Raw genomic sequence first — 26,948 nt, 5'->3', positions numbered from 1 at the left:
AGGACTGTAAACTCTTCCAGTATGCAGTTACGGCAGCAAGAATTCTACTGGCCCAGAAATGGAAACAAGAGGAAATACCGACGGTAGAAGAATGGAGACTGAAGCTGACAGACTATGCAGAACTGGACAGACTAACTGGGAAAATTAGATATCTTCGAGACCAAAAGTTCATCAAGGCCTGGGGGAAATTTGTCGAATATCTGAAAAGAACATGTGATGTGTAAACAACGCTAGTGGGGTTTCAAGAAGCACTGTGAAAGTTGAGATATATTGTTAAAAAGAAATAGAAGTGGGAGGGAAGTTTAATGGCAATATAAACAGAAGAAATGTGTAACTGAGAGGTATATATGGATGATTGTCAGAGAAGCTGAAGGAAGTCCAAATACACCTAAATTTGTGGAAATTTCGATATGATTGTTTACTTGTGTTGGGAAACTAATAAAAATTATATATATATAAAAAGAGAGCGGTACATGTGAAAAGGATCTAGGAGTCTTGGTTGACCACAAACTTGACATGAGCCAACAGTGTGACGCGGCAGCTAAAAAAGCCAATGCAATTCTGGGCTGCATCAATAGGAGTATAGCATCTAGAACAAGGGAAGTAATAGTGCCACTGTATTCTGCTCTGGTCAGACCTCACCTGGAGTACTGTGTCCAGTTCTGGGCACCACAGTTCAAGAAGGACACTCACAAACTGGAACATGTCCAGAGGAGGGCAACCAAAATGGTCAAAGGCCTGGAAACGATGCCTTATGAGGAACGGCTAAGGGAGCTGGGCATGTTTAGCCTGGAGAAGAGGAGGTTAAGGGGTGATATGATAGCCATGTTCAAATATATAAAAGGATGTCACATAGAGGAGGGAGAAAGGTTGTTTTCTGCTGCTCCAGAGAAGCGGACACGGAGCAATGGCTCCAAACTACAAGAAAGAAGATTCCACCTAAACATTAGGAAGAACTTCCTGACAGTAAGAGCTGTTTGACAGTGGAATTTGCTGCCAAGGAGTGTGGTGGAGTCTCCTTCTTTGGAGGTCTTTAAGCAGAGGCTTGACAACCATATGTCAGGAGTGCTCTGATGGTGTTTCCTGCTTGGCAGGGGGTTGGACTCCATGGCCCTTGTGGTCTCTTCCTACTCTATGATTCTATGATTCTAGTCAAAAGTAAGATTCTGTTCTGGTTGCTGTTGCCAATTCCATCTTTCCCCATAGTCCCAGGCCACAGATCAAAATCTCACCCTACTCTTGCATTAAAATCACACAGGAGCACATCAATCTTGGCCAACCGCCTAAAAATCTTCCTACACAAGTTAATAGCCCCAGACCAGACTGGCTTTGTCCCTGGCCATAATATAACAGACCCCATCAAGAAACTACTGAACCTGATTGAACACAGCAAGGCAACTAAATTCCCACTGACAATTATGTCCCTAGACATCCTCAAAGCTTTTGATTGCTTAGAGTGGAAATACAGATTAGCAGTACTTTGGCCCCAACTTCCTACAAATCCTCAAACAAATATACTCCCAAGCCTCAGCAAATTGCAGAACTAACAATATGGACTCTAATACTATAGCAATCAAAAGAGACACGAAACAAGGATGCCCACTATCTCCCTTCTTATTTATCTTGGCTCTGGAATCCTTAGCAATCCGAATCCGAACAGCCACAGACATCAAGGGAGTGGAAATAAAAGGCAGAACCTATAAATTAGGGCTCTTTGCAGATGACCTAATTGTCACAACACCAAACCCCATAAGCACAGCAACCACCCTAATCAGAGAATTCAACACATTTGCAATGGTGTCAGGCCTACAGGTAAATTTTGCAAAGTCAGAAGCTATGTGCTTCAACACCCCTCCTCACACCCAAAAAGAGCTCACTGATGTCACCAAGATAAAACTTTGGCACACCAAGTTCAGATACCTACGGGTACAAAGAACCAGAAACCTCAATAAATTGTACCTCCACAACTACAAGCCCCTGTGGCGACAAATTAACAAAAACCTAAAGAGATGGAACAACATGGATTTCACTCTCTCAGACAAAATAGCCATGATCAAAATGATCACACTCCCAAAACTAACCTACCTATTCCAAACCCTCCCAATCTGGATTCCCCCAACCCAACTACACAGATGGCAGAAAAAACTACACTCTTTTATCTTCTCACATAAAAATCCAAGAATACGCCCCAAATACCTGCACCTCCCCACCTCAGAAGGAGGATGGGGAATCCCCAACACGGAAGCATATTACAATGACAACCAAATACGCCGTATAATCCCATATATACTAGAAGATGAGACAAAACAATGGATACACCCAGAGAGGGATACAGTTGAAAATACCTGCACCACAGCATACCCACTCCTCCCAAAGGAAAACTCCCACAACATTTAACAGGTACACACAGACCATGCTCAAAGCATGGAAAACAGAAATAGGCAAACTATCCCCAACCCCGTCCCCACTAATTCCCCTGGCATACCACCCATTATTCCACCATGCAGCACAAAACCTCCAGATAAAAACCTGGCAAACCAAAGGCTTATATCGCCGAATAGACTTCTATAAAAATAACAAACCTCTGTCAACACAAGTAATACAGGACAAACTAGAAGATACCCAAATGCCATGGTTAGCAGACCACAAATTACATGCTCTCTTAAATAATCCATCAATAAAATCAGCAGCAACTAGGCCCCTGACAACTTTCGAAAACCTCCTAACAACAAAGGGACAAGGTAAAGGGACGGTATCCGCAATATACAAAATACTACTCCAAAATCCCACGAACCCCCTAGACGCAATCAAAAAACAATGGGAGGATGAAATAGGCAATGAGATTAACCCCACTCAATGGACCAGGATGTGGTCTAAACCCCCCTTTAAATCCATATCAACGAAAAGAAAAGAATTCACTCTGAAACTCACCTACAGGTGGTACCTAACACCAAGAAAACTAGCGCTAATACACCCAGGAAACTCACCAAAATGCTGGAGAGAGTGCACCTCCACAGGCACATACCTCCACATGTGGTGGGAGTGTCCCAAAATCCAACTATTCTAGACAACAGCCATACAAGAAATATGTAAAATAACTAAGCAAGTATTAGAAATCACCCCAGAATTGGCCCTACTAAACATCTTCCAAGACAATATGCCCATTTACACCACAAAGAATTTATAACCCACCTACTTTCAGCAGCCAGAAACATCATAACCAGACACTGGAGAGACCTGTCAGGAGTAAGCATGGACCAATGGTACCAAAAAGTATGGAAACAGGCTTACTAGATAAATTAACCAATAAACTGAAACTGACATGGGGACAAATAGAAGAAGACGCCTTCACCCCGATATGGCTCCCCTTTATCACATACACAGCCCAACAAGACAATGACAAAAGTCCACCAACAACATACAAATCAATTTGGCTAACCTGATCCAAAGCACCCACCCATCCCGCTCACACATGAAAACAAAGACCACCACAGCCAATCACAAACAAACAACCACACCCCAGGCCAACCCCAACCTCTCTCGCCACCAAAGGAACACGTGAATAGCAAAGAACCTGCACAAGCGACGCTGACACAAAACCCCACATATATTAAGTAAAACAGAACCATCGCCACCCAACCCCAACCCCACTCACCTTTCCCCCTCCACCTCTTCCCCCCTTTTCTTCTTAATGCCTCAACAAATGAAACTGATCTGTTAAAAATGTTACTTGAAAAAGAGAGAGAGAGAGACATTGCACATATTTTTGTAAACCAAGAAAATCTTTAATAAAAATACATTTAAAAAAAAAACACACAGGAGGATAATTTTATCCTCCTTAGTTGTCTCTGATAGGATGGCATCCAGCTGAGAATAACAAATTTCTTTAATGTCTTCATCGGCATCCAGTGTTGGTGCATAAGCGCTTAGAATAGTAGCCTGTTGGTTTGGGGCAAGTTTTATTTGAAGGGTTGAAAATTGCTCATCAATGCTGGTAGGGACTTCTGACAAGCTTCACAATATCATTTTTGATAGCAAAGCCTACTCCATGTATTTGATGTTCTTGTTCAGGTAGACCTTTCCAGAAGGATGTGTAGCCTCCTTTTTCTTCCTTCAGTTGTCCCTCTACTGCCCTTTGAGTTTCTTGAATTGCTGCAATGTTAAAATGTCACAACTCTCTTGTCCATATATTTCATGTTCCAAAGTTCAATTGTCTTTCACGACTGCTGGGTGGTGACCCCACTGGGCGCAGTAATCCAGTCAGGGGAAAAGGGAGGCAGACTATTTTTAGGGCACCTTTTCTGGCCTCTCCCCCTTTTTAGGGTAAGCAGAGTGGATCCTAAATAGGACTGTTCAGTCGTGGATACAGCTGCCGAGCTACTCAACTGCCTCGTTCCTTGAGTCAGAGCGACTGAATCTGTATCCACCACCCAAGTGCCGGTTCATGACTAGGGGCTTCCAGATTTCACAGTCCTGCCCCATTACCATTTGCCAATCACCATGGCTTTTTAGGGGTTTGGGGTGGGTTTTTTTAAGAGTCCTGTGCATGAATTTGTTTTATGTGTGCAGATCAGTGCATACTGACCAACACACAGTCTTTGCAGTAAGGCTCTAGTCCAATGGCATGAGTATCACAATGACTGGTAGATTCTTATCTGCTGCAACCTTCATCTGCCTTCACAGCCATTGTAACATATCGCTTGTTATCTTCCACCTATTCTGTCATGGAGGACTTCTTGGATCATTCTTTGTCTAGCTCCTCCCCTTTGACCTTACCACCTTCGGTGACCAGGGTCATAGGAACATGCAAGCCCACTCACCACAACAAGGTGAAGATACAGCTGCCAGGGCCCCAACTCCTTGGCAAAGCCTTCCACCAACACCTGTCCTAATGCTCCTCTTTTTTAAAAAAAAAGTATTGGCCAGGTGCTCTGAGCATCTAGGTATAACCACCACCTTAATTTTCCACAATACTCCTAAAAAAGCATCACTCTGGGGCATTGTGGGAAATTAGGACAGCAGATCTCAGTCACTGAATGCAAGGTCCACCAGCAGAGGAGAGTGGGTCAGCAGGTGGCATTTTGCCCAGGCCCTCCTCAAACCCTGTCCAGACATCCTAGCAACTCAGGGGCCACACCTGCAGAAACTGGGTGGAACTGTGGCCTTGCAGGATAGAGAACATAAGGACAGTTTCCTCTTTAAACTACATTGGACCTTTACCTCCCCAATTGTCTTCTTCAGCTGATCCAAAAGGGTTTCCTCTAGAGGTATTAGGTACACAGGTACCATCTCACCTCTCTTTATGAACATTCTCCAACTGTTCAGGGAGCCTTACAGTGGCAAGGCCTCATTTGAGTATATCTTCTCATCTCCTTGACTGTGGAGAGACTGCAGCTTCTGAAGAACACTGAGGCCACCCCATTCAATCACCCCACTGCCGCCGCTACCCTTCATTGAAAGTGGTGAGATAAAAGTTAACAACTCTAAATGTTCCAGCTTGACTCTGTCAGCATCGCCCTCGAGCCAGTGTCACTAACTGGACTCATGCACTTCAACCCCAATTGGGCTAGGCGAGCTGGGTAGCACTTCCAGAGACCACCAGGTCAAAGTGCTGTGGACTCACAGCTTAGAGTTGTGAGCACCGGATTCACTTCCACAATACAGTCGTCGCACAGCAGAGTATAGCAGAGTCTGGCAGTGTATAAACAACTCGGAGAGCAGCTCTGTAGAATATCTTCTTTTATTCTATAACTACAGCTATAATACAAAACTATATACAGAGATAAATAGGTCTAAGCATAAATGAATGCTACACTGAGTGTCTGCAGCTGCTCTTAGCAGCAACCTTATCTCTACACACGATCTCTAACACTCAGTCTCTCTCTCTCTCCGACACACTGACTGACTGACTGACTGACTGACTGACTTGGTGCTGGAGCTTAATAAGTAGAAAGCAAAACACTGCTCCTCCTCTCTGGAGAATCAGCAGACTCGTCAGGAGATTCTTGGATATGGGAGGGGTGAAATCTCCTCAGACTCTATGCTGGTTGGAGGCTTGCTGAAGGAGGATTTGTTGAGGGCTGTGGGTGCAATAGGTTGATCTTTTGCCTGCTTATCAGGAATGATCTGTTTCCTACAAATATCATGCAAGGTAGATGTCGAGAACAGTGTTTCTCAAGTAGTGGGCTTGTACTGGGACCCACCAGTGAGCCCTGGGCCACTTTTAAATGGGCCTCAGTGCCACAGCCTGACCAGGGCCTGTCCTCACTTGGCTGCCCTGCCCGCTAGCTATGCCATGCCATGGCCTTTTGATTGGACCCATGCCAGCCCCAGGAACTCATTACATGCTAAATAATGAGGGCTGTGAAACAAAGAAATTGGGGAAGGGGTCAGGAAAGGCTTCCTCCTCTGAGGAAAAAGGGCCATGGGAGGTCCTGAGTGAGTAAAAAGGTTAAATTTATTATTGTCAACAACATCATGGTAATCTAACTGGCAAAAGAAAGGAAGGGGATAAGGGGGAAATGGAAAGGAAGGAAGGAAGGAAGGAAGGAAGGAAGGAAGGAAGGAAGGAAGGAAGGAAAAAAGAATGTAAAAAGAATGTAAAAAAAGAAAAACCCAGAGAGGCATGATAAAGGTTCCCTGCCGATCAGGTGAACTGAGGCAGCTGCCTTGGGTGGCAGAATCCCATGGGATGGCATCCCCACGAGTGCCAGGAGCGCCCCACCTGCCCCTGCCACAATCACCGGAGAAGTGGAGGCAGCTGCTTCCAATGAGATTTCACAAGAGATCTGTGAGATCTTGCTAGAAGCCACTACCACATGACCCTAGTAAGCGAGGCTTTGGCAGGGGGTATCTTCAGGCAGTGAAACAGAATTATTGGTATTAGTAATTTCATATCTATACTACTAAATATTTTAGGGGGGGAATCTCAAAGCAGTTTATTATCTACATTAGAACATCAAATAAAATAATACAGAATAAAACACTGCTGAAGAAAGTCAAATATAAAGTATATATTCAAACCAACATAATTAACAGGGAACTAAAACACCATTATTATTATTATTATTATTATTATTATTATTATTACATTATATTATTATATTATATTATTATAACATTATTATTATCAGGCTGGCCACATGACCCGGAAGCTGTTCCTTGGCAGGAAAGCAAGATGAGCACCGCAATCCCAGAGTCATCCACGACTGGACCTAATGGTCAGGAGTCCCTTTACCCTTTACCTTTAAAACATTATCTGAAAGATTTCAAAATAAAACATTACAAAGGAGGTCAACTACAAAATGCACATTTAAAACAGCATAATTAGCAAAAGAACAAAATCTTCTCATAAGCATAGAATATATTTGCTGTTGCTGCTGCTGCCAATATTCATAGCAGGCAGCAGCTGTGGAAGCTCAGGCTCAATGACTTGGGTGTGGCCTCTTCAGCAGCCTCAGCTTTTGTAGCTGGAGTCAGTCCGGGCCCCACCCTCCAAGGCCAGGATGGATCACCTCTGGTACAAGCTGAGTGTGAAAGTAACACTGAAGAAGAGGAGATGGGTAAAAATCCAAGGCATGTGAGGGTAGGAATAACATAAAAGAAATTGGATCAGAAAATTCTGCCTAAAACAGAGAGGCTGAGTCACAATCCCTCCAGAACAAATGTATGTATTTAGTTTGAGGAAAGCTGAGCTATGGAACTTCTTGCAACAAGAACACTGTGGTGAAGAATTTAGCCATTTCCAAAAATAGATTAAATATCGTTAGAAAGTGATGTCAGTGGTTGCCAGCTATATCAAATTCTGCTTCTACCTGCCCCTGGAACTGGTGAATCTCAGTAATTTTCAGGCTTCTCAAGTAGGCCCTGGGGAGAGAAACACTGAGAACCTCTGGGCTAGAGTACTGTGAAGAGAATCAAATAGTAGAAATGGGCAGTAACAAGAAAAGCCATGGGGGACGGGGAGAGGCAGAAATTAGGTAAGGGGCAGTTCCAAACCGCCCAGACTCCCAAAAGCAATAACACGGTTTCAATTCAAGACCCAAAGCAACCAGATTTAGGCTTCTTTGAGTCTTATCCGAAATCTGTGTGCAGATTTGACTGATGTAGATTTGATTAGCGTTAGTAAGTTTCATCAAAGATGTCTATTTTTAGAGAGGATGTCACTGAAGCAAGAAGTAGAAATATCAAGTAAGAAAAGCATTCCAAGTATAAAGCAAGCATCAAAACAATGAGTGATGGAAAAGAATGTGAGATGAAAGCAATGTTATAAAATCAGATAAAGAGAGTTGAGGGTGCTACACATAATATTTAAGAACCCAGGTAATGGGAAGGCTCAACTAGACATACAAGCTAACAAAATATTCTGTGGCAAGACCAGATTGTGGTGGCTGCCTTGGGAATCAGGTTTAGAGCACTACTGAAAGGGTGTCAGATATTTCATTATTTGTTGCATATTATTATTATAAATATAATAGCAAATACAGATATAATACTGTCTTACACAACATTACATATCTGCATGGTATCCTGAAAGCTATTGTTCTAATAATGCACAAATAGGCTCCATCATTCCACATATCAGCCTCCTGAAACTCCTTCCTTAGCCCTTTTGTAATACATCAGCTTTATCAATACTGATATCTGAGTAACCAACTCATTTTATACTAATCCCAAAGGTTTGGCATTCTTGGTCATTTCCACCTTACAGCAATACATAGCCTAGCTGTAGCTAATAAAAGATCAAGATCTTACTTCATAACCACATCTTTCAAACATCCCAGCCATACAGTATTGATGTTAAATAAAGCATCATACCCACTCATCTCCTTCATTTTCCCCATGATCTCCTTTCAATAAACTTTAATAACTGGGCATCCCAAATCTGTGCCTGAAACCTGACACCTTCAACAGTTATCATTAGTGATATAGTTTGTGTGGGGCAGACTCCCCTAAATTCCTGGAAGCAGTAAAAGGCTATAATTTAATCAGCTCCCCTAAGATCCAGCAGGGATCCAATTCCCGAATAACCAGGCTAGTCTGATAATGGCTGCTAAGTATGAGTGGTTAACTTAACAAAGGCAAGGTGAAAAGCCATTAAGAAGGCAAAGGCTGTGCCAGACAGCAAGAGCGTTTGAGCATGAAGACAGTGCCAGAGTTTTTAGGATTGCAGTGGTGGTGATGTGACCCAGGGGAAAGAGGATTTAGTCTGTAAATAGCAATCTGGAAGGAGGGTCAGAGCCTTGACTAAGGTCTTTTCGGATCCCAGGCTACAGCTATGGGAGACTCAAGACCCTTTTAGAGTGTTAATACTTTGAACCCTTCCTTTGTAAGCTCAGGTTGTATACATGTGTAAATAAACCATATATCATAAAGACACCAGAGTCTCTTCTGTGCCTCATTCCAAAAGGAAACACGGACCCTTGACCCCTGGAATCACACCACTCAGAGACTGGGGTGGCATGTAGCATTATTTAGAGTAGATGCATGATTCAAATGAAAAGGGATCAAGTTAGTGCAAAACTGTAACTTTCTAGCTTGAAAGCTTTAAAATACAGTGGTACCTCGGGTTATAGATGCTTCAGGTTACAGACTCTGCTAAACCAGGAATAGTACCTCGGGTTAAGAACTTTGCTCCAGGATGAGAACAGAAATTGCACAGCAGCAGCGGGAGGCCCCTTTACCTAAAGTGATACCTCAGGTTAAGAACAGTTTCAAGTTAAGAACGGACCTCCAGAACGAATTATGTTCTTAACCCGAGGTACCACTGTAAAGCAATTTATTGTCTTCCAGTCAACTTTCACGTCTCGTAATTGGTGTAAGGAAATGGGTTGGTAACATTCCTAGAAGTACTTAATAATTTCTGGGAGTGGTAACATCCTGTTTCCTTACCCTTACCCTGAAACCTGAACCATTCCATTTTGGTACCAACAGAAAATATCTCCACACAGGACTATTAATTGTAAAAAACCAACATTACTGGAGATAGATGTGTCCTCAGTTTGCTTTTGAGTATTGTTTTAAGATGCATGGGAGGGTGTCCTCCATTAGGGCTCCAGCACCTTATCTCCTGGGCCACCAGTGCCCAGTTCTTACAGTAGTCCTGGTTCTGTTCTTCAAAGGTGACATCATGGCCAGATGACTTCAAGGGTAAACCCCATTACCTCCAGATCACATGGAACCTGGACCTCAGAGCTAGCTTGATCCTGGGCTGTGTGGAGCCTGCTTAACTTCTGCCTACTTTCCTCCTGGTTGCACTAAACAAAATACTGCACTAAACTACACTAAACAAAATAGGGCTGGCTAATCACATTAAGTCCAGAATCTACATCTACTTAACTGTACCTGTGCTCAGGCCTGGCTCTGTCTTCTGTCCTCTCCATCCCACCAACTCTGATGAGCATTCTCTGAAACTCAAGTGCACCTGTTTTGGACCATGCCTCTGAGCAGGGCTGAAGTGACCCACTCGTCCTAACATCTTGTCCACATTCTCAGACCTCAAAAGCTAAAAATCTTCCAAGGTCAAAAAAGTCCGCCTGTCTGACCCCACTCACATCTTCTCACATGGCTCACCTGCGTGGCTGCACCATAACTCCCCGTTCCCATAATAACTCACTCTCCCCCATCTTCCAATAATGAACTTATTGTCTTAGGCACATCTTCCCTAAAACAGATTAAAATGCTAGTGTGGCATTAGTGTAAACGGGCAACATTTTGAACCAAGGGCTTCCCAGCTTTGGTTGCAATCCTAACCATGTCTGCTGAGAAGTCCCATTGAATTCAATGGGATTTACTCCCAGGTAAGTGGGGTTAGGACTGCAGCTTTACACCCTTGGCCACTACACTTTATCAGTTCTTGCCAATAACACAGGAAGCAGTTTGGGGGTCCTTTGCCTTTTCAGGTAATAGATGTCCATCTCTCACTAGAAGACCTTTAATGGGCCTCTTAGCTCAGGTCATAGCCACTCAGGCAACTGGATTTAGCAGCACTAAAAAAGCATAGCAAAAGATCTGAATATCACACAGATTTAGGGGAGCCTGGAGTAAACCCATCTATAAATAACTGGAAGAAATGACAGATCGGCTGCCTATATTTGCTCTGGCCCTCTACATGCCATACAAGAATAATCAGAGTTGAAATATTTTACAGCAGCTAAAAAAAATTCAACTATGATTACGCTTGTACTGCATGTAGACAGCCAGAGCAAATATAGACAGCCTATCATTTCCTTCAGGTTCAAACTTCAATTTAACCCCAATTCTTGTGTTTTCAGATGTAGCTGCCATTCTTCCATCCTTGCCAACCCAACCTATCTGAAATGCTGCTAGCACTTTATAATGTTTTCCTCCAGCTGACAATTGCTTCTCCTGGTTTTCTGCTCTTATCTTTTCTTTATACATAACAATTTTTTTCTGCATAAGTAAAAGGTATGATAAAGAATTTCTGTAACCATTTCATGATATTTTCCATTGTGGGCATTATTAAAATAAGCAGACTTGATATGATCAGAAGGACCTTTTCTGGAATCCTCTTGCTCTTCTTATTTTACCTGCTGTAGATATTCCAAGCAATAAAATAAAAAGGGGAAAAACTTATCACAAATGCCTCTGGACCCTTTGAATGTATTTCTGATGGCTGATTGCACAAATATTTTATTTTTCAATTCATTTAGCATGAACTTGTTTGCCCTGCTTCTTGGGATTCGAGCAGCACTTTGAATTCCAATGGCTGCAATAAAAATGCTGCTATTGTTTAAAGCATGTTTAAAATCTATCATTTATTTAACTGTAAGATTTGTACATCATTGAATTTCATGGGAGAAGAGTCATTAGGCAAAGTGAAGCCTGCGCTGGAGGTCGTGTTTAATTTATTTTCTGGGGCTTGATTTGTGCTCTTTGAACAAAAATGTCATAAGTTATTCAATACACAAAGGTGTCTACTTTCATCTCACAATAATTAGGCTGATTAATTCGTATTATCACTAACAAGAAACATTCATTCCAGCAGAGTGAACACTGCAAACAGAACCTGTGACATTTCCACCACTTTAGACTGAAAATGCATTATAGGCAAACTGGGAGTTATAAGATCTGCTACAACAAAGGCCGCATTCAACATTTTATCTTTGTAGACAACGTGGGATGTGATATTTGCAGCTGAGCATAAAATAAAAGGAAAGGAGGATAAATAGCAATGTGAAGCAATCATACCTTGCAATAAGGTCAAGGCTAACGTATCAGGAAGAAAACAACGATTGGCACAAATCTAAAAGTGGAATTGGAATAATAAATATGAAGATCAGTGCGGGGAGGAGCTGGGTTCTAAGTGTTTGGCCATCTCATATGATTATTTATGGGATATGCTTAGACGCAGAGGCTATCCTGGTGGAAGTGGCACTGGCATCTAAAAACGACTAGATATGAGAAGACATGTGTAGCCACGATTTCCTCTATGCGTGTGTGTGGTTTTTTTAAAAAAACCAAACCAAACCTGGAATGGTTATTTCTATTTCTATATTTCTAATTATTTTAAGTTCCCATCTTTTTCATGCTTTTCCTAACCTATAGACTTGATGTTAAGATCTTGATGTGCCCAAAAGGAGTTCTGTGATTCTACTTGTGTAGAATTGGCTCACGTCTTCATTTATACTGGCTTAATTAGTCAAATAGACGATCGTAGATACTTAGCTAAATCTTTGCAGGACGTACACACTTTAGATTCCCTCTTCCCCTGTCACCTAGCTCTGATCTCATTTTAGCTGTCTACTCTATTTTTTTGCTTGGAGACTTGCAGCCACATATGGCCCTAGAAACAAAGGAGGCATGAACCATACTGCTTCTGACACTCAAAAGAAATGAGCGCACTAAAGAGAAGGGTATCTGCACAATGGCACTGTATCTGCACTGGTGTGAGCTAGTGAGCCACAGCAGCTTTTGAGTATCCATAGGATGAGGGCATCAGTCTCCTTCAGTTCTCCACGGTGTTTTCAAGCATGCTATTCAGCAAATGCACATTGCAGGATCACTCTATATTTAATTTTCATCAGTCTTGACAATATTTCAGAGTAGCCTCATGAGTTTTGTATATCCTGGGTACTAAGAGCAAGTGCAAGCGGAATGCATTTCAGCACTTGCTTTCGGTAGGGATATAAAAATAAATGGATTGTTGGGTCTAACATGTTACATTTTTAATCATTCTTTTCCCCTCTGGGAGGTCTTCAAACATAGAGATATTTTAGACCTGCATGCCTAACCCTGGTTTGTCTTTCAAAAAGCTGAAGAAGCCTGGTGCAGCACAGCATGTAAACTGGGGCTGCTGATCTCTCTCAAAAAGAACAATAGCTCTGTTTGGGGTAAGAATTTGGTTTCATAACAATGCCATCTTTAGCAAAAGAAAGAGAGAAAGAAGACTAGGGGCCCATCTTGCAATGGCCAGTACTAATGCTTCAGATAAAAAAGACAAAACAAGGTCAGAGTAAATTGATTTTATGAACTTGTAAAGGTTACCAGATTTTCATCATTAATCAAAGTTCCCTGGTCTTCAGTAATGGCATGCTGTCTTAAGAAAAGAGATACACATTTATTGAGCTAAACTAAATCAAAGGATACTGATGCTTTCTGATAGAGTGGATGACACCTTTTCTTCCTTCTCTGTTTATGAAACTACCTCAGCATCTCCCAAAAATTTAGAGTGACATACATACATACATACATACATACATACCCGTACCTTAGTCCAGAGGTTTTCAACCTTTCTGAGTCCACGGCTCCCTTGACCAACTGCATTCTTTATGCAGCACCCCTGTGGGGCTCAGGAGCCCAGTTATGTCACCCCTTACTTGCAGAACTGGTAGCCTCTCACACTTTTTCAAACACCCTCCCCTTGTGTTGCCACGGCACACTGGTTGGAAACCACTGCTGTAGGCTTATAGCCTACAAACATACAAAATATTAAAGCCTCCCCTCCCCCAAGACCAGAAAATCCTAAGAACAATGGGAAATTCCCACATTCTTCAAATGATGCTACCATCTTCTTACTTCTCTCCCTGTGCATCCCTTACCCAACTGACAAGAGACCTGCTCTACTCAGAAAATTCAACTTAAAGGCGTTCTACCACCCCATTAACCCATTAACCTTTTCTCCAGCATAAACTCTCCCTCTCACTTGTGGAAATCCATGCCTATTCCTCCATACTCAAATGCCTAAATTTACTACATATTTTGAAAAGTTGTTTGTCTCTTTGTCTGTTTTCTGTGCATTTGGAGACCCAGAATATGACTGCTGGTTCCTCAGATAAAAGAGCGGATTTTTCATTATGTTTGGAAATAATTTGACACCTTTTTGACTCAAGATGGTACACTGAACTTAGCTCAGTTGGTTAGCGCATGGTGCTGATAATGGCAAGGTTGCAAGTTTGATCCCCTTATGGAACAGCTGCATATTCCTGCATTGCAGGGGTTGGACTAGATGATTCTCAGGGTCCCTTCCAACTGTATGATTCTGTGATTCTATGAAATTGCAATAATTTCAAAACTAAACTGCTGTTTGTTTGTTTGTTAGAATTCCTAGCCATCACCAAGCACTTTCCCCTAGTAAATAACAAAGTAATCTAACCCCCTGATCCACTCTGCTGAAGGAGGTTTGGGTGAGGCAGATGTGTCCCTCCACCCAGTCCTTCCTGGCTCCGCAGAGAGAGCTCGGCCACCAAAGAAAACCCAGTGCATGTGCCAAAGTAGCCGGCAGGCAGAAGCTACTGTTGGTGGTCTCCTCACTGGTAGGAACAGTAGAAACCCCATTTGTAAAGATAGCACAGGATTTGTGGTATCTTGAGCAGCCCTGTTGCCATCACATAGCAGCAACTGGTCCTATCCAGGCCTCTTCATTATGCCAGCCTGGGCGCTAGCACTTTTCACCCTGGGTGGCACAAGCAGCAAGTCTATGGGTGCAGTGATGGCTACACCACTCCTTTAAGCCTTTGGCTGCTGACCAGGGGTTTAGATTGTATCCTAGGAGACTCAGCAGACCCTATAGTGGACCCTATAGTATCACCTGACTTTCTATGAGTTTCTGTGTCAGTTATTTTTCTGATGATGCAAGATAAAGTGTGTGTTCTGCAGGGCTCCGCATTTCAGCACCACAATAAAGGTAAAAGGTAAAGGTAAAGGTACCCCTGCCCATGCGGGCCAGTCTTGACAGACTCTGGGGTTGTGCGCCCATCTCACTTAAGAGGCCAGGGGCCAGCGCTGTCCTGAGACACTTCCGGGTCACGTGGCCAGCGTGACATCGCTGCTCTGGCGAGCCAGAGCCGCACACGGAAACGCCGTTTACCTTCCCGCTGGTAAGCGGTCCCTATTTATCTACTTGCACCCGGAGGTGCTTTCGAACCAAACAGCAATTCAGATTTCCCTATCATTCAAACCTTCCTTCCCATGGCTAAAACACCACCCACAATACACATTCTGCAAAAGTTTCCCTTGGGAGCAAACACCGCATTCCTTGGAAGTTTATGCTAACTGATATTGAAGCATGCAGCAACAGCCACTGATGGTTAACTGAGACCCTTTGCTCTACTAATGCCATCATCTCCTAGTCCTGAAGATGGCCCAACCATTTGTGTGAAGAATCATATGTTGCACTGCAGGTCACCAAGAAGGGACGCAGACTGAAGCAACCACCTCAGGCAGCAAGATCCAAGAGGCGCCTCTGTGGATGCCTCCAAGGGTGACCCCACATCGCCAGAAAAGCAAGAGGAAGAAGCTGTGGTAGGTTCCAGGTTCTGGCAAGAGATGATGGACTCTCCTTCCTTGGAGGTTTTTAATCAGAGATTGGATGGCCATCTGTCATGTATTTTCTAGATCCAACTCTACAACTGATTCCTTAGACAACTCTTTAGATTTTTTTTTAAATGGAATTAGCTTTTTTATGACATTTTATTGGCCACCATAGTAACCATTTTCTAGCACAGTGTTTCCCAACCTTGGGCCTCCAGCTGTTTTTGAACTACAATTCCCATCATCCCTGACCACTGGTCTTGCTAGCTAGGGATGATGGGAGTTGTAGGCCAAAAACATCTGTAGGTTGGGAAACACTGTTCTAGCATATCCATAGAGGCAAAGAAAATGTACACCATATTCTAAGTGTGGCTGCATCAGAGATGGTGATACTAGCTCTTCTCGTATCTATTTCATAATAATTCCTAGCCTTAGTTTTTACTTCTTTTTCCACAGCTGCAGCTTTCCACAATGACCCTGTGATCCTTTTCATGGATAGTCACAGTCAATTTAGACTGTATCAGCATATATTTGCAGTTAGGGTGATTTGTCCCAATGTACATCATCTGTACTAAAGATGTTGCTTCTCCACTACAAATTGTACTTTCCTCCCACAGCTTTGCAGCTGTTTGGTAGTGACCTGGGGCTACTGCTGAACATCTCATTCAGCCTTCAGAGGGTCTTGCTTGCAGATCAGATCAACTCTGACACCTAGAAGATGGCAAGCAGAAGCTCTCATGGGCTCGGACTTCTAAAAAGGATTGAGCCCGCTCTGCCTGTCTGCAGCTTAAGCAGAAACTGCCTTCCACAGGTGTGTTTTTTTAAGCACTGAACACCTGATGGCTGTCAGGATAGTCACCTAATCCTTTAAGGCTTTGGTTTTTTATTTTGTTTGTGGGCTGGGCTGCTGCTGGTGGTGGTATTTTTTTGCAATGCAGATCATCAACACTTATTCACTGCTTGCATTCTTACAGAAAATGACTCTTCCTACTCCCAGGGCTTTGCTGCTAGGTGATAAACAGCCTACTTGAACACAAATGCTGGTGGAAAATTATAAGCTGTTGTGTTTAGTTTGCAACTTACATCTAGAAAGAATTTAATCTGAGGCTTAAAAAGAATAAGAATATGGGATTCTCATGTTCAGCATTTATCAGAAGACCTAATATGCAAATCTGAGTGTGGTTGGTCCTGACATACCTTGGAGGCAGTCACTTTCTTTGTCAATGATCAGTATATTTCAAACAAGGGCGATACTCTCCTAGCAGTACTAATAGCACTGCATCACCACACCATATCACTTGGAGAATGCCTCTCTGAAATTCTGAAAATCCATATGAATATAAGAGGCTGCTGGATCAGGCCAAAGGCCCATTGTGGGATGTGAAACAAATAGCAGTCAAATAAAACATCCCTAGAGTGGACATAAAAAGGGGGTGCCTGGACCAGCCAGTCGGAACTTCCTGTTTCCTCCTAGGCTGGGACAGACTTCCTCTACATGTGACCGGAGGTGGGCGTGGCCTCACCTGTGCAGGTAACAAAAGCATAGGACTGGCCACCATCTCTCTCTCTCTCCCGCTGACTACATTCATCAAAGAAGCAATATCTGCTGAGCCTAAGATGCTCTCTTGGCTTCCAGCCAAGAGAGGACAAAGGGACTATCTCTTTATGGGATAGATTCCAGGTATATTACTTTTGTAACTTAAGTCTGCCTTCTGGGATCCATCTGTGAACAGAATGAGTGAGTAAACTCTTTTATACTTTTATAGAAGACTGCAAGTAGATAAATAGGCACCGCTCCAGCGGGAAGGTAAACAGTGTTTCCGTGCGCTGCACTGGTTCGCCAAAAGCAGCTTAGTCATGCTGGCCACATGACTCGGAAGCTGTCTGCGACAAACGCCGGCTCCCTCAGCCAATAAAGCGAGATGAGCACTGCAACCCCAGAGTCGGCCACGACTGGACCTAATGGTCAGGGGTCCCTTTACCTTTACCTTTAAAGGGGAAATTACCAGGTAACTTATTTTAGAGGCTTTAGCGAGCCTGAGCAAATGCATCCGCTGTGCAAGTTTAGAAAGGGGAATGTCACTCTGCTAAATTGTAGAACTTGTTAACACAAGTTGGAAAGGATATAATCAAAAAATATATCCTCTCCTGCCTCCCTGAACATTCCCACACCCATCTAGTCCAATATCCTGTTCTCACAGTGGCCAACCGGATGCCTGTGGGAAACACACAAGCAGGGTCTGAGCACAAGAGCCCTCATGCGGCTTCCAGCAACTGGTATTCAAGAACATTGCTGCCTCCAACTGTGGAGGCAGAGCAGAGCCATCATGACTAACAGCTATCCATAGCCCTCGCCTCCATGAATTTGTCTAATCCTCTTTTAAAGCCATCCAGGTTGGTGGCCATCACTGTCTCCTGTGGGAGGGAGTTCCATAGTTTAACTACTTGTTGCATTTATTTTATCTTTTGTGAATCCTCCAACATTCACCATCACTGGATGTGGTATGAGAGAGGGAGAAAAACTTTCCTCTACCCATTTCTCTATGCCAGGCGTCATTTTATAAACTTCCATCATGTCACCTTTTACTCACCTTTACTTTAAACTAAAATGTCCCAAACACGGCAGCCTTCCTGCTTGATCATTCCGGTTGCCCTTTCTGAACCTTTACCAACTCTGTAATATTATTTTTGCAGTGAGACAACCGGAACTGTAAACAGTATTCCAAGTGCAGTCACACTATAAGTAAGAGCATTATGATATTGGCAGTTTGATCTTCAATTCCTTTCTTAATGATCCCTGGCATCAAATTTGCCTTTTTCACTGGTTTGAAATCTTCATCAAGCTATCTACTTTGTATTTGTGACCAACTTCAGGTGGAAGAGATCACTCGTCATCTTTTAGCCTGCCCATTATAGAGAGACCCAAGAGATCACTTTCTGAAATCTTTGTTCACACAAGCAGGCAGGTACACTAAAACAGAAATGGTTTGCCTTCTTTTGAGTGACAATAATAATGTTGCACACCACCCCGATCTCTGAGTGTGAGATTCCAGGGGTTCCAGGCACTTACCCTGGGTTCAGTTTCCTCGGAATAAGGGACAGCGTAGACTATGGTGTCTTTAAGTTATATGGTTTATTTACACATATGTACAACCTGAGCCTATGATGGAGGGGTTCACAGAAAGTATTGCTTTTCTCTTGGCCACAGCCTTGGATAACAACAGAAATAATGTCTCCCCCTCACAGGCTTCAGCCTGCCAGCTGCTTCCAGCTCTCTCACACAGCTCTGGCCTTTGTCCTTTTCACCAACAGTCAGGTGAAGGAGTGGACCCACCCATTTACCCTCTGGCACAGAGCCACTTCCTTTGTTACCATAATGACCCATACTTAGGCCATTACCAAGAAGCTAGCCTGGCTACTCCAACAATTAAATATTTACTGCTTACAGGAATTAGAAGGGATTCAGGCATACAGCACTCCCCCCAAAAAAACTCACCACTCTAGTTTCTTAATACAGAGAGTGGCCTTCTATGTGGGGGGGGGGATGCTAGATAAAATTGCTATAAATTGTTTTGGTGATTCAGAGGTTTAATTTGAAATAAAGCTAGATTTAAGCTTGTTGGTGACTCTGATATCATCTGTCTCTTACATCATGGATGTTGGCTTATATTATGGGTGGATGTTCTGTACTATTTTATTATTGCTACAAGTTCATCATGACCGTTGGCTAGAACAATACACTCATGAGCAAGTGAGCTATCTACTATGATCCCAAGGTCTCATTCTTGGTCTGTCACTGCCAGTTTAGCCACACACACACCCCACCGAGCATATCTGTGAAATTAAGATTTTTTTCGCCTCAACATGCATCATATTTAGATTTGCCATTTTATCACCCATTCACTCATTTTGGAAAAATCCTTTTGAAGTTCTTCAAAATCTCTTTTTGTTTTAATGACCCTGAACAATTTAGTGTCATTAGCAAACTTAGATGCCTCACTGCTTGCTCCTAACTCTAGTGCAATTATGAACAAGTTAAAAAGTCCAGGTCTCAATACCTACTCTTGAACTCTACTTTCCACTTCTCTCCAATTGGAGAACTGTCCATTTATTCCTATTCTTTGCTTCCTGCAACTTAACCAATTCCTGATCCACAAGAAGACCTCTCCTCTTATTTCTTGACTGCTAAGCTTACTCAGAAGTCTTTAGTGAGGTAATTTGTGAAAAGATTTTTGAAAGTCCAAGTAAACTACAGGCGGTGACCATTTTGCATGGGAGTTCCATTCCTGGACCCCGCACATATTGGTGGAGTGCCCCCACCCTGCCCCTTTGTGCCCCCACTATGCCCCGTTCTGCCCCATTGCACCCCTGTTTTGCCCCCATACTTCCCTCTTCCAGGTCTAACCCCTAGAATCTATGCAGCCCTTGAGGAAGATTGGGGTGGCATGTACCAATATTTAAAGAACTTATTGTTGTTGGTCTTAATGTTTTCAGCAATGTGTTCCTCAAATTCTTTTTAAAGCATCCCTTGCTGACTGCTTACATTATTATTTTTTGCCAAAGTGTGTATTTATTTTTGTTCCTCCATTTGGACAAGATTTCACATTTTTGATGGGAGCTTATTTGACTCTGTTGTTAACCATGCTGGTATCCTCTTGGCCCTCATAGTACCTTTCCTGATCTGTAGTCTACATTCTTTTCTTTTTTTTAATGAATATTTATTAGCATTTTCAATAGCAACACAAAAACTAAAATAGACAAAAAAGGAAAAAATACAAAAATACAAAAATACAAGAATACAAAATTTAAAAACAATTAAAAAAACACATAAAATTTCAATTGCTTATTTTCTTTTAACTTGCTTTTCAGACCTCCTCACACCTCCCCTTCTTGTATTCCAATTCAAATTATTAGCTCAGTAAATCCTTATTACTTATTTCTCAATTTTAACTTGAATACTTTATTTTAACATGTTATTATTTTGTTTTTTCTCTTTCATCCATTTCCTCAATTTATTTTTACAAAACCTTATTTTCATTTAATTTAGATCGTTTTAAAGACCAGTTGTAACTTATCCAAACTTAAACATCAATACTTATACATCAATACTCATTCTTAAACATTTTTCCTAAAGTCGACCAAAATTCCCTTCCACGACTTTCCCAATTTTCGTACAAATAACAAAAGAAAATGAAAACAAAACAAATTATATTTATATACCCTTTGGATTCCCAAACTCCACCCACCCCTTTCCCGGTTTCAGTCCCCAGCAAATGTCCATCAGTTTCAGTATACTATTAGCCTGGAGATCTCACGTCCGAGGCTCTTAACTCTCTCTCAATTCCTCTCTGCCGGCCTTTTTGATAGTCCTTAATGTTGAACCCCAAATCTCGGAGAGGCTCCGGCCCAACAGGATCCATGTTTCTTCCAGCCAGACCTCCATACTTGAAAGTAAAGCCTATGGGGTGTTCCAACTCTTGTTTCATACTCCTTTCCAGTCCAAATGTCCCCAAAGCTCCAACTTCCACCTTAATCAAATTTATAATACTTCGGTCTTCAGATCTCCACATAAGGAGATCTCTCAATTTTTCACTCTCCAGTTCAGGCCAGACTTTCCACATCAAGTTTTTATTTTCCTTTGCCGCCATCCTGTCAGGCCTCAAATTACAGCTCTCCTTTGACATCTGCAAAATTACAGCTCCTCCTTCCTTTTCTTCAGGGGCAACATATGTCTCCTTTTCTATGTTCTCAAAACTCTCAGGTTTCTCTATTTGTCCAATTGAATAGGCTTCCTGTTTCAAATCCTTATCAAGTTCAACAATGTTATTTACTGTTAAGCCCAAAGTTGTAACGTTTCTAGCCAAAACGTCAATTTGGCCTTGTAACTTTCCCAAGAGAACAAATGCTCTATCCAATTCAGCCTGAATTTCCCCTCCTCCAGCCATTCTTGTAGTGTCCCTAAAACCCCTCTAGAGGGATTTTAGTTCTTTAATGTTCCTTTCAGCTAAATCCAAAAAACCAGTTAGTTTGTATCAGCCCTTCCTTATTTTCAACAAATTGTAACAAATATAGCCAGCAGAAACAGCAGAAACAAAGTTCTCTTTTTCCGTCTTGACAGCTTGACAGCTAACTTAACAGCTGTCAAACTCCTCAATACTTCGTCAACAGGCTCTCTCGTGGGGCACTCCCGGGTCTGGGGGGGGGTGAAACTTCAACTCCCAAAATTAATTCTTCATCCTCCAGTAAAAATTCTTGTAATGCCAAACCGTGAAATTAAAGTCTTTTACAAAAAAGAAAAAAAAAAGATTCTCTCGACCTTAGTTGGCAGGTCCTTTGCTTTAAATTATTTACAAAGAGGGGGGGGCGGACTTCCTTTTTAAACCTTCCCCGCTCGTGCCTAATTCATCAAAAATTTCCTTTGAGATTCCAATTTCCATACTACTCACGGGTTGTTGCTTTAGAGTCCAATTGTTCCAAGGAGAAAGTCAGCGCTCTCCGACAATGGCGTTGCGGCTTCACTCCACAGGAGAAGCAGTCTACTCTCAGCACCGCGCCTCACCCCGTCCCCATTCCAGAGCCTTTAAAAAGGCTCTTTCGCGGCTTGGGGGGCGCAAATGGTGCCCGCCGAGTCACCACGCTCACAGGCATCCTGCGGAGCCGGTTCCCTCCGGAGCTCAGAGGGAATCCGCCATTAGTCGATGGCGCTAACCCGGAAGTCCTGTAGTCTACATTCCAGATGAGTTGCTAATATTGTGTTTTTAAACAACTCCCCAACATTTTGAAGTGATTTCACCCTATTGGCTTTTCAGCTTCCTTTATACCAATCTACTCATTTGAGGGAAGTTCCCTCTTTTGAAAGCAAATGTGACCATGTTGGGATTTTCTTGCCAATTGGCCATTTACATGCATATTTAATTTAATATGACTATGGTCACTGCTTCCAATTAACTCAACAACACTTACCTCTTTCACTAGGTCCTGGGCACCACTCCATATTAAGTCCAGGGTCGCCATCTCTCTGCTTCAGGCATGTCCAAAGTCCATTTCGGGGGGTTCAATCTTAGAAAACCTCAACAACTTCAACCCTAAAAAAAAGCTCAAGAACTCTGGGGCAAAATCATAAAAAAGGTCAAGAAAGAACTTCAGACCTAAAAAAAAAAAGGCTCGGTCAACAACTTTGGTCGGTATTTTGGTCGGCCCTCACGGCCCTTCACTTCATCAAATCTGGCCCTCTTTGAAAAAAGTTTGGACACCACTGCTAGTCAGTTGCAACAACTGTTCTAGCAAACATCATTTAGGGTGTCTAGAATTTTTTTCTCTTTGTCATGACTGGAACACATATGTAGCCATTCTATGTGAGGGTAGTTGAAGTTGCCCGTAGCTACAATGTCTCCCTTTTTAGATGCTTCTTTGATTTCATTCATCACCTCAAGGTCTCCTTGAGCATATCCCTTCTCTGGATATTTACCGAAGCCTGAGTATGAGCCTTCTAAAGCCATCTTATTTGTACTGGAATTTGGAAACATGGATTAGTGCTAAAGTGGCTAAAGTTTTAACTGTCAATACTGTACTCCATATCTCTCTTTTTTTTTTTTCTTTTATAAATATTTATTAAGATTTTTTTAAAATACAAAATGCAAAAATAATAAACAGTATAACATGAATCATAACACATTTTCCAGAACTTCTTTGGACTCCCTCACGTCTCCCACTCCCACTTACATCGTTATAAATTTTTCCCAGCAATTTATCATCTTGTTTATATTCTTAAATTTTGTTCAATTAGTTTGATCTATTCTCCACAAATTTTATATTTCCCTCAATCTCACTTATCGTCAATTTCAAATCTAATTCAATGGTAGGCAATTATTTATGATCTAGCATCCTTCTTAGCCTTCAACCAAATTACAATACTTTTGTAGATAAATCTTGAATTTCTTCCAGTCTTCTTCAACCCTCTCTTCTCCCAGGTCTCGGATTCTGCCAGTCATCTCGGCCAGTTGCATATAGTCCATCAGTTGCATCTGCCACTCTTCCAGTGTGGGTAGATCTTGAGTTTTCCAGCTCTTGGCGATGAGTATCCTTGCTGCCGTTGTTGCATACATAAAAAATGTTCGGTCCTTCTTTAACACCTTCTGGCCGACAATGCCCAGAAGGAAGGCCTCTGGTTTCTTAGTGAAGGTATACTTAAATACCTTTTTCAACTCATTATATATCATTTCCCAAAAGGCCTTCACTCTAGGGCAAGTCCACCAGAGATGAAAGAATGTTCCTTCATGTTCTTTACATTTCCAACATTTATTATCAGACAAATGGTATATTTTGGCAAGTTTAACTGGGGTCATGTACCATCTATATATCATTTTCATTACATTTTCCTTCAGAGCATTACATGCAGTGAAGTTCAGCCCAGTGGTCCACAACCTTTCCCAGTCCTCAAACATGATATTATGCCCAATATCCTGAGCCCACTTTATCATAACCGATTTAACCATTTCGTCTTGTGTATTCCATTTCAGCAGCAAGTTATACATTCTTGATAATACCTTAGTCTTAGGCTCTAACAGTTCTGTTTCCAACTTCGATTTCTCCACCTGGAACCCTAGCTTTTTGTCATTTTTAAAAACTTCTTTAATCTGAGCGTAGTGTAACCAGTCTCGCACTTTATCCTTCATTTTCTCCAAACTCTGCAATTTCCAATTGTCTCCATCTTTTTCTAATATTTCCCAATATTTTGGCCATTTGGCTTCCATATTGGGTCTTTTTCGGGCCTTAGCTTCCAGAGGTGAAAGCCACCTCGGAGTTTTATTTTCCAGTAAGTCTTTGTATTTTGTCCAGACATTAAAAACTGCTTTCCTGACAATATGGTTCTTGAAGACCTTATTGATCTTAACCTTATCGTACCATAGATATGCATGCCAACCAAAAGCATTGTTAAACCCTTCCAAATCCAATACGTCAGTGTCTTCAAGAAGTAGCCAGTCTTTTAGCCAGCAAAAGGCTGCGGCTTCATAATACAACTTTAAGTCCGGCAGGGCAAAGCCCCCTCTTTCTTTCGCATCAGTTAATATCTTAAACTTAATTCTGGGCTTTTTGCCCTGCCAGACAAATCTAGATATATCTCTCTGCCACTTCCGGAAACACTCTGTCTTGTCCACAATCTGCAATGTTTGAAACAAAAACAACATCTTTGGCAATACATTAATCTTAACAGCAGCAATTCGGCCTAACAGAGAAAGCTTCAATTTTGTCCAACTATCCAAATCTCTCTTAATTTCAGACCAACATTTTTCGTAATTATCCTTAAATAGACTCAGATTTTTTGCTGTTATGTTTACCCCTAGGTACTTTACTTTTTTAACCACAGTTAGTTCCGTTTCTCTCTGAAACTGTTCCGACTCTACATCTGTCAGATTTTTCCCCAACACCTTAGTTTTCTGTTTATTTAGTTTAAATCCTGCCACCCGACCAAAATCTTGGATCAGTTGTAATACTCTTTTTGTACTGGATTCTGGCTCCTGCAGGGTCAAAACTAGGTCATCTGCAAAAGCTTTAAGTTTATATTGTTTCTCTCCGACCTGAATCCCTTCCACCAACCGGTCCCCTCTAATCATATTCAAGAGCACCTCCAGAATTGATATAAATAACAAAGGGGAAATCGGGCAGCCTTGTCGTGTTCCTTTTTCAATTTTAAACTATTCAGTAACCACATTGTTTACTATCAATTTAGCCTTTTGTTCTGAATATATTGCATCAATCCCATTCTCAAAACCCCTACCCACTCCCATTTCTTTTAAATTTCCCTTCATAAATTTCCAAGAGATATTATCAAAGGCCTTCTCCGCATCTATAAAGATTAACACTGCTTTTGTATTTATATCAGTTTGCAAAAGTTCCAAAATGTCAATAATGTTCCTTGTATTAGCAAGCATGTGTCTACCTGGGAGAAAGCCTGCCTGGTCTTTATGAATTACTTCATTTAAAACTTTTTTAAATCTACTTGCCAAAACATCTGCAAAAATTTTGTAATCCACATTTAAAAGGGAGATGGGACGGTAGTTCTTAAGTTGCGTCTTTTCAGCTTCCGATTTTGGTATCAATGTGATGAAAGCTTCCTTCCACGATTCCGGCGCCCTCCTCCCCTCCATAATTTCATTGCTGACCTCCATCAGTGGTTGAATCAAATGGTCTTTTAATGTCTTATAATACTTGGAGGTTAGCCCGTCTGGCCCTGGAGATTTGCCCGGTTTCATGTTTTGAATGGCTTGTTCAATTTCTTGACATGTTATTTTACTGTTCAGGAGAGATCTATTTTCTTGTGACAGCCTTTTAAGTCCATTTTTCTCCAAAAATTGTTTTATCTCGTCCTCATTCTGCGGCCCTTGAGTATATAATTTTTTGAAGTATTTCTGGAAACACTTTCTAATCTCCGTGGGGTTCTGAATGTTTCTTCCTTCAATTTCCAAATTTGTAACTGTATTCAATTTTTGTCTCTTCTTCAACTGCCAAGCTAGCAGTTTCCCACATTTGTTTGCCGATTCAAAAGTTTTTTGTTTCATTAATTTAATCTTCCACTCTATTTCCTGATTTATCAGTTTAGAATACTGTGCTTGATAGAGTTTGATTTCTCTCAAGGTCGGCAGGGACTTCGGGTTTGATCTTAACTTCTTCTCCAATTCTTTTATTTTTTCCAAAATCTTATTTTTTCTGTCATTTTGTATCCTCTTCCTTGCCGCATTCTGTTGTATCAAGAACCCCCTCATCACAGCTTTACTTGCATCCCAAATAATTCTTTTTTCCACCGCAGTGTTCATATTTATCTCAAAGTAATCCTTCAACGCTTTCTGGGCCTTCTTAGTAATCTCCTGATCTCTAAACAGATTGTCATTCATCTTCCATCTAAAGGAACCAGTTGGTAATAGTATCATATCCATTTTCAGTGCGTTATGGTCGGAGCAGGTTTTTGGGCAGATTTCCACCTTTCTGACCTTCGGTGCCAGACCTCTAGTTATCCATATTTGGTCGATTCTTGTCCAGGTCAGCTGAGCTTCAGAGAAGAATGTTCCTTCTTTTCCCAAGGGATTCTTCGTTCTCCAAATGTCAATCCAGTCCATATTGTCAGTCAGTTCAAAAAAAGTCTTTGGTAGTCTGCCATCTTTAGTGACATTCTGGCTTTG

The sequence above is a fragment of the Podarcis cretensis genome (genome assembly GCF_951804945.1).
Source record: "Podarcis cretensis genome assembly, chromosome: 7".
In the NCBI taxonomy this organism is placed as follows: domain Eukaryota; kingdom Metazoa; phylum Chordata; class Lepidosauria; order Squamata; family Lacertidae; genus Podarcis; species Podarcis cretensis.
Note: the sequence above shows the minus strand (reverse complement) of the source record.